A 13,301-nucleotide genomic window follows, 5' to 3' on the forward strand; every position below is an offset into this window, starting at 1 on the left:
AGCAGAGATATATATATGGAAAATTGACAAATACTTGAAAATAAAACAATACACATTTCTAACTAGCCCATGAATAAAAGAGGGAGTCTCAAGAAAAACTAGAAAATATTTGAGGTTTAATGAAAATGAAAATACAGCATATCAAAAGTTGTTGGATAGGCATGCCTGGGTGGCTCACTCAGTTAAGTGACTTTGGCTCAGGTCAGGATCATAGGGTCCTGGGATTGATTCCTGCATTGGGCTTCCTGCTGGGCGCCTGGGGTGGGAGCCTGCTTCTTCCTCTGCCTGCCTCTCTCCATGCTCATGGTCTCTTTTAAATTAATTAATTAATTTAAAAAAAAAGTTGTGGGATGCAGCTAAATCAATGCTTACAAAAATGCTTATATTAAAGGTCTCTGATAAAAAGAACAGAAATCAATTAAACTATTAATAAAAAATATAGAAAATCAATACAACCAAAAGCTGGTTCTTTGATCAACAAAATTAATCTCTAACCAGACACAACAAGAAAAAGAAAAAAACCAATCTCCAATATTAGGAATGAAAACGAGGACATTACTACAGCCATTAAAAAGATAATAAAGGAATATTGTGAAAATTCTGCACCTATTAATATGACAACTTAAATGAAAATGACCAATCTATTGAAAGGCATAAACAAAAGATTCCAGAAGAAATAATAGTACTATCAACAATAAATTTACAATTTAAAATTTTCTAATAAAGCACAAGTCAATCCCAGATTATTTCACTGGCAAGTTTTATCAAACACTTTAGGAAAAAAATACCAATACTACATAGTCTTTTGCAGAGGACAGAAAAACAGAGACCACTTCTCAGGGCATTTCATGAAGGCAAAATTACTCTGATATAAAAACAGATTGAGAAAGTACAAGGAAAAATAAAACTTCATACCATTATCTCTCAAGAACATAAACACAATCCTCAATGAATTATTAGTAAATCAAATCCAGGATTTTTTTAAAAGAATACTTTGCAATCATGTGTCTTTTATTCTGAGAATGCATTATTGATTCAACATTTGAAATCAACCAACATACATAATATTACTAGATTAAAGAATAAAAATCATACGGTCATAAAAATAGATGAAGTAAACAAATTAGGTGAAATTCAAAACACATTTTTAATAATAATAATAAAAAATCTTGAGAGAGACTGAGGAGATGGTATTATAAGAGGACACTAAGCTCACTTCAGTGTAAATAACCCTGAAAATGACCCAAAGACTGGCAGAACAAACATTGTAACTGAAAGTAGAGAAGGGATACATCAAAGGGGGTAGGAAGGGCACAGAGAGGCAGGTGGGGAGCAAACCTGACTGAAGCAGTCTGTGGGAGGGAGTGAGCCCTGGCCATGGAGAGAGGGAGAGAAACAGTCTATCACAATGAGGAACCCATACACAGAAGAAAATCTCTGTAATATTTGACTTTGCAGGAAGAAGGGGCAGAATTTCTTAACAACCACCAGGACCTAAAGCCGGAAACTTTAAAAATTAGAGGGTTCAGCTCTGGGAGAGCCTAGAGGGCTATAGGAAGCTGAGTCTCCAGCCTTGAAGAGCCAGCACAGGAATGTCTGGGTGGCTCAGTCAGTTAAGCGTCTGCCTTTGGGTCAGATCATGATCCCAGGGTCATGGGGCCTGTGTCTCCCTCTGCTTGCCACTCTGTCTGCTTGTGCTCTCTCTCTTTCTTTCTCTCTCAAATAAATAAAATCTTTAAAAAATAAAAAATAAAGAGCCAGCACAAAAAACAGCTCACCAGAGGTATAAGCATAGAAACAGCAGTTTAAAAAATGCCTGGGGCATACAAGAGGGTGTGTGTGGGGGGGGTTATTTACTAATCTGAGTTTGCTGAGGGATTTTTCCAGAAACAAAGGAGCTGGCAGTCACTATTTTCTTCTACCACCTGCCAGTATAAACACACAGCCACCTGCAGGAACTAGCATGACACTGACTCTTACTATATCACTTGCTTACATTGAGACCTATCCCCTTACTTTTTGGTGGATCTGCTCTTTCCAACCACACTTACCTCAGTACTAATTCTATGGGTCACCCCCCCTGAGACGACCAGGTGCAAACATTGCCAACACTGCATCCCTCAACCTGTTCACCTTGAAGGACCTTGGTCCTGGCACTGGTGGTGCACTTTTTTTTTTTTTTAATCGCATGCCCCACCCACACGCAATTTGTGAATACACCCCAGCCCAGTCCAAGCAGAGAGACAGATCTCATTTCCCAAACACATCAGCACTCACCTTGTTAAAACTACATGCCCCATGAATCTGGACACCAAACAATGCCCAGAGGAGGCAGAGGAGAGAGACTGCAGGTGACAGGACTGAAGGAAAACATGGCTAAGATACAACTGCAGGGCATAGCAACACACATAGGAGACACCTCTGAAGTACCAGGTTATGTTGAACAGGGGACACTGTAGGACACTACAGGACCCCCCCTTTTTTTAAAAAGATTTTTAAGTCATGTCTATACCCAATGTGGGGCCCAAACTCACAACCCTCAGATCAGCAGTTGCATGTTCCACCAACATATGCTAATGTTCCAAACACAAAGAAACAGAGACAGAGTTAGACAAAATGAGGAGACAGGGGAATGTATCTCAAATGCAGGAACAGGATAAAAAGACAGCAAAAGACACAAGTTAAATGGATATAATTAATATGCCTGATAGAGAATTTAAAATAATGTTCATGAGAAAGGGGTGGAGGAAATCAGTGAAACTCATAACAAAGGGATTAAAAAAATTAGCCAATCAGAGATGAAGAACACAATAAGTGAAATTTAAATTGCAATAGAGGGAATAAATAACAAGCTAGAGGAAGTAGAAGAATGAATTAGTTACCTGGAGGATGAATGGAAAGTAATCAACCTGAGCAGGTGAGAGAAAAAAAATATTATGTAAAATAAGAATAGACAGGAAACTCAATGACTCCATCAAATGTAAAAGCTTTCACATTATATGGCTCCTAGAGGAGAGAGAAAAGGGAACAGAAAATTTATTTGAAGAAATAGCTTACAAATTCCTTATCTGGGGAAGAAACAGATATCAGGATCCAGGAGGCAAAGAGATCCCTGAACAAAATCAACCCAAGTAGGTCCACACCAACACACATAGTAATTAGAATGGCAAAAAGCAGTGATAAAGAGAATTTTTAAAATTCTCTTTGTGATAAAGAGAATTTTTAAAAGCAGCAGAGAAAAGAAGGCAGTTACTTACAAGGGAAACTGCATATGGGTATGAGAATTTTCCACAAAAGCTTTGCAGGCCAGAAGAAAAAGGCATGATATATTTAAAGTGAAAAACCTGCAACCAAGAATAGGCTATCCAGCAAGGTCATCATTCAGAATAAAAGGAGAAATAAAGAGTTTCCCAGATAAAGCTAAAGGAGTTCATGACCACTAAATCAGCCCTATATGAAATGTTTAAGTGTACTCTTTCAGTGGAAAGGAAAGACACTGAGAGTAACAAAAGAAGAAAGCACAAAATCAGTAAAAATACATTTTATAAAAATCAGTCAAGGGAATCACAAAATGAAAAGAATGTAAAGTATATTACCATATACCTAAAAAGGGGAGGAGTAGATGAGTAAAGAATGGGTTCAAACTTAAGTGACAATCAACTTAAGATAGACTACAATAAACCCAAAAGACTCCACTCCAAAACTGCTAGAACTTATACAGGAATTCAGTAAAGTGTCAGGATATAAAATCAATGCACAGAAATCAGTTGCATTTCTCTACACCAACAGCAAGACAGAAGAAAGAGATATTAAGGAGTCAATCCCATTTACAATTGCATCCAAAACCATAAGATACCTAGGAATAAACCTAACCAAAGAGACACAGAATCTATACTCAGAAAACTATAAAGTACTCATGAAAGAAATTGAGGAAGACACAAAGAAATGGAAAAATGTTCCATGCTCCTGGATTGGAAGAATAAATATTGTGAAAATGTCTATGCTACCTAAAGCAATCTACACATTTAATGCAATTCCTATCAAAGTACCATCCATCTTTTTCAAAGAAATGGAACAAATAATTCTAAAATTTATATGGAACCAGAAAAGACCTCGAATAGCCAAAGGGATATTGAAAAAGAAAGCCAACGTTGGTGGCATCACAATTCCGGACTTCAAGCTCTATTACAAAGCTGTCATCATCAAGACAGCATGGTACTGGCACAAAAACAGACACATAGATCAATGGAACAGAATAGAGAGCCCAGAAATAGACCCTCAACTCTATGGTCAACTAATCTTCGACAAAGCAGGAAAGAATGTCCAATGGAAAAAAGACAGCCTTTTCAATAAATGGTGCTGGGAAAATTGGACAGCCACATGCAGAAAAATGAAATTGGACCATTTCCTTACACCACACACAAAAATAGACTCAAAATGGATGAAGGACCTCAATGTACGAAAGGAATCCATCAAAATCCTTGAGGAGAACACGGGCAGCAACCTCTTCGACCTCTGCCGCAGCAACATCTTCCTAGGAACAACGCAAAAGGCAAGGGAAGCAAGGGAAAAAATGAACTACTGGGATTTCATCAAGATCAAAAGCTTTTGCACAGCAAAGGAAACAGTTAACAAAATCAAAAGACAACTGACAGAATGGGAGAAGATATTTGCAAACGACATATCAGATAAAGGACTAGTGTCCAGAATCTATAAAGAACTTAGCAAACTCAACACCCAAAGAACAAATAATCCAATCAAGAAATGGGCAGAAGACATGAACAGACATTTCTGCAAAGAAGACATCCAGATGGCCAACAGACACATGAAAAAGTGCTCCATATCACTCGGCATCAGGGAAATACAAATCAAAACCACAATGAGATATCACCTCACACCAGTCAGAATGGCTAAAATCAACAAGTCAGGAAATGACAGATGCTGGCGAGGATGCGGAGAAAGGGGAACCCTCCTACACTGTTGGTGGGAATGCAAGCTGGTGCAGCCACTCTGGAAAACAGCATGGAGGTTCCTCAAAATGTTGAAAATAGAACTGCCCTATGACCCAGCAATTGCACTATTGGGTATTTACCCTAAAGATACAAATGTAGTGATCCGAAGGGACACATGCACCCGAATGTTTATAGCAGCAATGTCCACAATAGCCAAACTATGGAAAGAACCTAGATGTCCATCAACAGATGAATGGATCAAGAAGATGTGGTATATATACACAATGGAATACTATGCAGCCATCAAAAGAAATGAAATCTTGCCATTTGCAACAACATGGATGGAACTAGAGCGTATCATGCTTAGCGAAATAAGTCAAGCAGAGAAAGACAACTATCATATGATCTCCCTGATATGAGGAAGTGGTGATGCAACATGGAGGCTTAAGTGGGTAGAAGAATAAATGAAACAAGATGGGATTGGGAGGGAGACAAACCATAAGTGACTCTTAATCTCACAAAACAAACTGAGGGTTGCCGGGGGGAGGGGGTTGGGGAGAAGGGGGTGGGATTATGGACATTGGGGAGGGTATGTGATTTGGTGAGTGCTGTGAAGTGTGTAAACCTGGTGATTCACAGACCTGGGGATAAAAATATATGTATATAAAAAATATATGTTTATAAAAAATAAAAAAAAAAAATTGAAAAAAAAAAAAAAGATAGACTACAATATGCAGAAAATGTTATATATAGGCACAATGATAAGCACAAATCAAAACCCAGTAACTGATATGCAAAAAAATAAAGAGAAAGGAATCCAGGTATACAAGTAAAAAAAGCCAACAAGGAATGAAAGAAGAGAGCAAGAGAAGAAAGGAACAGAGAGGAGCTACAAAAAATAATCATAAGGCAAGTAGCAAAATGACATAAGTACATACTTATCAATAATTACTTTGAATGTAAATGGACTAAATGCTCCGACTTAAAGACATAGGGTGGCAGAATGGATTTAAAAAATCCATTGGTACACTGCTTATAAGAGACTCACTTCAGACCTAAAGACATCTCTAGATTGAAATTAGAGGATCTAGAAATATTATCATGCAAACGTATGTCAAAAGAAAGGGTAGAAATTATTAAATTGGACAAAACGATTTTTAAAACAAAGGCTGAAGCAAGAGACAAAGAAGGACACTATACAATAACAAAGGGGACAACCCAGTAAGAATAAATAACAATTGTAAATATTTATACACCCAACATGGGAACACCCAAGTACATAAAACAATAACAAACATAAAGGAACTAACCAATAGTAATACAATTATAGTGGGGGACTTTAACAGCTCACTTACATCACAGGATAGATCATCCAAAGGAAAAAAAAAGGAAACAATGATTTTGAATGGCACACTGGACCAGATGGATTTAAGAGGTATATTCAGAACATTTTACCCTAAAACAGTAGAATACACATTATTTTCAAGTGCACATGGAATATTCTCCAGAATAGATCACATATAATGCCACAAAACAAGCCTCAACAAATTTAAGAAGATGGAAACCATACCATGCATCTTTTCTGACTATAATGCTATGAAACTAGAAATCAACCGTAAGTAAAAATCCAGAGAAGCACAAATACATGGAGGTTAAACAATGAATGGGTCAACCAAGAAAGCAAAGAAGAAATAAATTACATGGAGAAAAATGAAAATGAAAATGCATTTGTTCAAGATCTTTGGGATGCAGCAAAAGTAGTTCTAAGAGGGAAGCTTATAGCAATACAGGCTTACCTCAAGAAGAAAATATCAAATAAATGAGACCTAACTTTCTAACCAAAGGAGATAGAAAAGGAAGAAGAAATCTAAAATCTAGCAGAAGGAAATAATACAGCTTAAAGCAGGAAGAAGTGATGTAGAAACTAAGAAAGCAATAGAATAGTTCAATGAAAGCAGGAGCTGTCTTTTTTGTTAAAGATCAACAAAATTGACAAACATCTAGCCAGACTCATCAATAATACAAAAAGAGAACTCAAAATTATAGTTCAAAGAGGAGAGTAAACAAGCAAAAGCAGAGAAATACAAAGAATTGTAAGAGACTATTACGAAAAGTTATATGTCAACAAATTGGACAATGAAGAAAAATGGATAAATTCCTAGAAACCTATAACACCCCAAAACTGAAATAGGAAACTGTGAAAGCCTGATTTCCAACAATGAAATGGAATAAGAAATCAAACTCCAAACAAAAGTCCAAGACCCAATGGCTTCATAGCTGAATTCTCCAACATTTTAATACTAATTCTTCTGAAACTTTTCAAAAAAAAAAAAAAATAGAAGAGGAAGAAAAACTTCCAAACTCATTCTATGAGGCCAACATTACCCTAATATCAACATTAGATAAAGTAACCACCAAAAAAATGAGAATCATAAGCCAATATCTCTGATGAAAACAGATATAAAAATCCTCAACAAAATATTAGCATTTTGAATACAACAATACATAAAAAAATCATTTGCCACAATCAAGTCCGATTTATTTCTGGGTTGCAAGCGTGGTTCAGTATTTGAAAAATCAATTACTATGATACATCACATCAACAAGAGGAAAGATGTCACTATGATTTCAATAGATGCAGAAAAGGAATCTCACAAAGTACAACATTCATTCATGATAAAAAAAAAAACCCTCAGTGTAGGTTTACAAGGAACATATATCAACACAATAAAAATTTTTTTATTTTTTAAATTTATTTTCAGCATAACAGTATTCATGATTTTTGCACCACACCCAGTGCTCCATGCAATCTGTGCCTTCTATAGTACCCACCACCTGGTTCCCCCAACCTCCCACCCGCCGCCACTTCAAAACCCTCAGATTGTTTTTCAGAGTCCATAGTCTCTCATGATTCACCTCCCCTTACAATTTCCCCCAACTCCCTTCTCCTCTCTAACTCTCCATGTCCTCCATGCTATTTGTTATGCTCCATAAATAAGTGAAACCAACATAATAAAGGTTTTACATGAAAAACCTGCAACTAACATCATATTCAATGGTGAATAACTGACAGATTTCCCCCTAAGGTCAGGAACAAGAGAAGGATGTCCAGTCTCACAACTTTTATTCTATATAATACCGAAAGTCCTAACCACAACAAGCAGACAAGAGAAAGGAATAAAGGGCATCCAAATTGGTAAGGAAGGAGAAAAACATCCACTAATTGTGAATAACATATATAGAAAACCCAAAAGACTACCAGAAAACTACTAGAACTGACAAATTCAAGGAGGTTGATGGATAAACAATCTGTTTTATCTCACACACCAATAATGAAGTAGAAAAAAGAAATTTTTTAAAAGTCCCATTTACAATTGCACCAAAAATAATAAAATACCTAGGAATAAGCTTAACTGAAGAACTGAAAGGCCTGCACATGGAAAACTATAAAATATTGATGAAAGAAATTGAAGATGACACAAAGAAATGGAAAGACATTCCATACTCATGGATTGGAAGAATACATATTGTCAAAATGTCCATACACCCCAAAGCAATCTACAGATTTAGAGCAATCAATATTTAAATAACAACAGCATTTTTCACAGAACTAGAAAAAATTATCCTATATTTTGTGTGGAACAATGAAAGACCATAAATAGCAAAAAACAATCTTAAACAAGAAAAAACAAAAAACAAAAACAAAAACTGGGGGTGTCACTATTCCAGACTATTACAAAGCTATACTAATCAAAACAGTATGGTACTGGCACAAAAGTAGATGCACAGATCAATGGAATAGAATAGAAAACCCAGAAATAACCCCACACTTATAACTCAATTGAAGGCAAAAATATTCAATGGCAAAAAGACAGTGTCTTCCACAAATGGTGTTGAGAAAGCCAGATGGCTACATATAATAGAATGAAATCAGACCACTTTCTTAAAACATATACAACAACAAACTCAAAATGGATTAAGGACTTAAACATGAGACCTGAAACCATAAAAATCCTGGAATAAAGTACAGGCAGTGATTTCTCTGACAAAGCCTATAACAACAACTTTCTAGATAAGTCTCCTAAGGCAAGGGAAACAAAAGCAAAAATGAACTGCATCAAAGTAAAAAGCTTCTGCACAGTAAAGAAAACAACTAACAAAACCAGAAGACAACCTGTTGAATAGGAGAAGATATTTGCAAATGACACATCCAATAAAAGATTAGTATCCAAAATATATAAAGAACTTAATACAACTCAATACCCCAAAACAAATAATTCCATTAAAAGTGGGCAGAACACATGAACAGACACTTCTTCAAAGAAGACATACAGATGGCCAACAGACACATGAAAAGGTGTTCAACATCTGTTATTATCAAGAGAATTTGAATCAAAAGGAGATAGCACCTCATACTTTTCAGGGTGGCTAAAATGAACAGAATAAGAAACAAGTGTTGGTGAGGATGTGGAGGAAAAGGAACCTTCATGCTCTGCTGGGAAAAATGCAAACTGGTGCAGCCACTGTGGAAAACAGTAGAGAGGTTCTTCAAAAAGTTAAAAATAGAACTAGGCTACAATCCAGTAACTGCACTACTGGGTATTTACCCATTGATACTAAAACACTAACTGGAAAGAACACATGCCCCTTTAGGTTTATTGGAGCAATTATTTATAATGGGAACAGCCCAAGTATCCATTGATAGGTGAATGGAAAAGAAGATGTGGTGTGAGTGTGTGTGTGTGTATGTTATTGAGCCATTAAAAAAAATGAAATCTTGCTATGTGCAACAACATGGATTGCAACAACAATATACTCTAGAGAGTATAAAGTAAAATAATCTAGTGAGAGAAAGACAAATAGCATATGATTTCACTCATACGTAGAATTTAAGAAACAAAACAAATGAACAAAGTAAAAAAAGAGACAAAACAAAAGACAAACTCTTAACTGTGAAGAACAAACTGATGGTTCCCAGAGGGGAGGTGTGTGGAGGGATGGACAAAGTTAGGTGAAGAGGGTTAAGAGTACACTTATCTTGATGGGCACTGAGTAATATATGGAACTGTTGACTCGCTATATTATACACCCAAAACTAATATAAAACTGTATATTAATTACATTGGAATTAAAATTTTAAAAACTCACTAGAAACTGAGAATAGAATGTTTTTTGTTTTTGTTTTGTAAGCAAAAGGTTTTTAATGAACAGACTGAATTTTAATGAAAATCTAAATAATAGCCAATTCTGTAGAAAGCTGATGTTCTTTTAATACATCTTGGTATTCTATATGTATAGTTCATAAAGATATGTAGAAGCTTTGAATTAACTTGATTCAAGTACTAGAGGCTTTTTTTTAATCTTTAAAAGATGATATCTTTGTTATGTTGACATGAAAATAAAATTTATTCTTAAGGTACCAAAATAAAGCATTTCTTTTATAATTATCTTATGCTTCATTTCAAGCTCTTACACAAAATAAATTTCAGGATCTTATATAGAAATTCTTGTAAATTTTTAAATAGTTATTCAAGACTAATCTATCTTTTTATAGTGATTTAGGTGTGTTATCTCCAGTTATATTGATTTGAAATCATAGCACTGGGCAAAGTTTTCTAACAATATGATCAAAAGAAGGAATTTCTTTAAACCGATAAAATACATATATATATTTAAAAAAATACAGAGGTGCCTGGGTATCTCAATTGGTTAAGCATCTTCCTTCATCTCTGGTCACAATCTCAGGGTTCCGGGATTGAGCCCATGTCAGTCTCCACACTGAGCAGGGAACTTGTTTCTCCCTCTCCCTCTGCTCTCCTGACCCCGACTCTGCTTATGCTGTTGTTCAAATAAATAAAATATATTTTTTAAAAAATCTATAAAATACCGGTAGCAAACTTTATACTTACTATTGGATTACTAATGTGTTCCCCTTAAGATCTGGAATAAAGAATTGGTGTCATTCTCAGCATTCCTATTAAACACTTTACTGAAATTTACTGTCAGGTAATAAAAAGAAATTGAAGGACTATACAATGGAAAGGAGAACTAGAATGGTTTCTATTCATAGATAACACAATTGTCTATATAGAAAATTTTAAAGACTCTACAAACAAGCATATAGAACTAACAAGTTTAGCAGGGTCTCAGAACACAAGATCAGCAAACAAATCAATCATATTTCTATATTTTAACAATAAACAACTGGAAATTTTTAAAAACATTGCTTACACAGAAATGAAGTACTTAGATATAAATCTAACAAAATATGTAGGATCTGTATTTAGATCTGTATTTAGAAAGCTATGCAACACTGATGAAAAAAATCAAAGACAGAGGTATATCATGTTTATGGATTAAAGGAACAATATTGTTTAAGATATCTATTTTTGTCAAATTGATCATAGTTTCAATGCAATACCTATCAAAATCCAAGTAGGATTATTTAATAGACATTTCCAAATAAGTTTATTATTTATATGAAAAACAAAAGAACTAGAATAGTCAAAATAACTTGGGAAATAACAAAGAGTGCACATTTCATCTAGGTTTAAGATTATTTTAGAGCTACAATAAATAAAACAATATTGGTGAAAAGCTAGATGCATAGATCAAAGAAACTAAAAATCCAGAAATAAACCCAGACAAATATGGTCAATTGATTTTTGACAGACACAAAACAGGTCAATGAAGAATTGGTAGTATTTTCCAAGGTTTCTTAAACAAGTATATGTCCGTATGTGCGGAAAAAAAAATTTCAAACTACATTTCACACCATATAATAATTGGGCCCAAAATGGATTCTAGACTTAAATGTACAACATACAACTAAAAAACTTTCAAACAAATGAGATGATGTCATATCAAAGAGTCCTTAGATACAACCCCAAAGTTATAATACATTAAATAAAAATACAGTAAGTTATCCAAAGGCGCACCTACACCCCAGTGTTTATAGAAGCAGTGTCCATAATAGCCTCTGTGTGTGTGTGTGTGTGTGTACACACATACATGATGGAATAGTACTCAGCCATCAGAAAGGATGAAATCTTACCATTTACATCAACATGGATGGAACTGGATGGTATTTTGCTGAGTGAAATAAGTTAATCAGAGAAAGACAATTATATTACTTCTCTCATATGAGAAATATAAGAAACAGTACAGAGGACTCTAGGGGAATAGAATGGGAAGAAATCAGAGAGGGAGACAAACCATGAGAGACTCTTAACTGAGGTTTTCTAGGGGGATGGTGTTAACTGAGTGACAGGCATTAAGGAGGGCATGGGATGTGATGAGCACCGGGTGTTACATACAACTGATGAACTACTGAACTCTACGTCTGAAATGGAAGATGTCTACATGTTGGCTAATTTAATTTAAAAAATACAATCAGATGCACCTCTCCATCCCTAAAAACTTCTGCTCCACAAAACATACTGTAGAAAGAACAAAAATACAAGCCATAAACTGGGAGAAAATATGTGCAAGTTGTGTGTCAAAGCAAGACTTGTATCTAAAATAAATATCAATCTCTCAAAATTCAGTAAGCAACAAACCTAATAAAAAATATTTGACATCATTAGTCATTAGGGAAAGCAAATTAAGATGAGATACCGCTATATATCTTTTAGAATGTCTAGAATAATTTTTAAAAAAAAATTTAAGTTTTTTTTTTTTAAGTAGTCTCTATATCCAGTGTTGGGCTTGAACTTAACCCTGAAATCAAGAGTTGCATTCCAACTGAGTCAGCCAGAGGCCCCTAGAATGTCTAAAATACTGTTTTTTAACTAAATATGCAAGCACGATGAGAAAGTGTAAAACATTTGGAGCTCTCATACTGCTATTAGAAATGCAAAATTATACAATCATATTAGAAAAACAAAAATTGTGAAAAAGTGGAAAGAAGAAAAGAAAATATATTGTCAGTCACTTCATAAAAATGAAATGCAAATGGCATATAAACAAGTGGGAAATTTTTCAGACCCAACATTAAAGAAAGAAATGAAAGTAAAATATCAGGGAGATCCTAGTCTTCATGATTCATCACTGACACAGATTTTTAAAATAACAGTACTCAATATTCGTGAGGATTCACTAAGACATATATTCTCATAAACTACTGGTGGCAATGCAATTTGTTAAAGCTCCCAGGAACATGATTTGTAAATATCTGTCACGAGTTATAAAAAATTTCATCCTCTCTGAATCAGTAATTTTACTTCTATGAATGGATCCTAAGGAAGTAATCAAAAATGAAGACAGAGATTTATATATAAAGAAATTCAGCATGGCATTATCTTCAATACAGAAACACTAGAAACAACTTTAATACACAAAAGACTTATA

Source organism: Mustela lutreola, chromosome 7 (genome assembly GCF_030435805.1).
Source record: "Mustela lutreola isolate mMusLut2 chromosome 7, mMusLut2.pri, whole genome shotgun sequence".
Taxonomy (NCBI): Eukaryota; Metazoa; Chordata; class Mammalia; order Carnivora; family Mustelidae; genus Mustela; species Mustela lutreola.